At 39.0% G+C, this 1,160-nt stretch overlaps 1 pseudogene; it reads left to right on the top strand.

Moving 5' to 3' along the window:
- Positions 1–597: 597 nt before the first annotated feature.
- On the top strand, positions 598–1,151 carry LOC103254043 (annotated as a pseudogene).
- The last annotated feature ends 9 nt before the right edge of the window (positions 1,152–1,160 follow it).

Genomic DNA, 1,160 nt, shown 5'->3' with positions numbered 1-1,160 from the left:
AGGAAGGTTGCAACCTAAACAACAGATGTAGACAAATCTTTATATTAGAAGCTAGAGAAGAGCTGTCGGTGACTGACTCAAAGCTTCAAAGGACAAGCTGACTCTCATTAGGAGTGAAACTGTAAGTTAAAGCCAGTGATTATTTGTCATTCCAAAAATCCCAGGGCTCTTCAGAATTATGCTAGGTCTACTCTTCCTGTGCTCTATAAATGCAACAACAAAGCCTGGATGACAGCACATCTGTTTACAGTATGGTTTACTGAATATTTTTAAGCCCAGTGTTTAGACCTACTGCCCAGTAAAAAAATATTCCTTTCAAAATATTACAGCTCATTGACAATGTACCTAGAGCTCTGATGAAAATGTTGTTTTTATGCCTGCTAACACAACATCAATTCTGAAGCCCATGGATCAAGGAGCCATTTCAACTTTCAAGTCTTATTATTTAAATAACACATTTTTGTAAGGTTATAGCTGTCATGGATAGCAATCTCTCTGATGGATCTGGCCAAAGCACATCTTTATAACATAAAACCACATTAGAAACTATGCAGACTCCTGGCCGAGGCCTGGGGGCGGAGCTGGGCCACTGGGACCATGTTCCCACACAAGCTGATGGCTCTCGACTACCATAACCTGGCCAACTTCAACTGCAAAGATGAAACAGAATTTCGAAACTTTATTGTTTGGCTTGAAGACCAGAAAATAATATACTACAACACTGAAGACAGAGGTAATTTAACAAACATTCAAAGCAGTGACAAGCCCAAGTTCTTTGAAAAGTATCTCAGAGATGTTAACTGTCCTTTCAAGATTCAAGATCAATAAGAAGCCATTGACTGGCTTTTTTGGTTTCGCTCTTAGACTTGAATATGGAGATAATGCTGAAAAATACAAGGACCTAGTACCTGATAATGCAAAAAATGCTGACAATGCAACTAAAAATGCAGAGCCATTGATCACTCTGGATGTAAATAATCCTGATTTGAAGTTGTTGTGATGGCTTTGGCTAACCTCCTTCAGATCCAGAGTCATGATGATTACCTGGTAATGCTTAAGGCAATTTGCATTTTGGTTCAGGAACCTTGATACAGGATGCCGTTGCTAAAGCAAATCAAACAAAAGAGGGCATGCCTGTTACTTTAGACAACATATTCTTG

Source organism: Carlito syrichta, unplaced genomic scaffold, assembly GCF_000164805.1.
Source record: "Carlito syrichta isolate Samal-C Ts95f unplaced genomic scaffold, Tarsius_syrichta-2.0.1 Scaffold266455, whole genome shotgun sequence".
NCBI lineage: Eukaryota > Metazoa > Chordata > Mammalia > Primates > Tarsiidae > Carlito > Carlito syrichta.
Note: the sequence above shows the minus strand (reverse complement) of the source record. Positions and strands in the feature narration are given on the sequence as shown.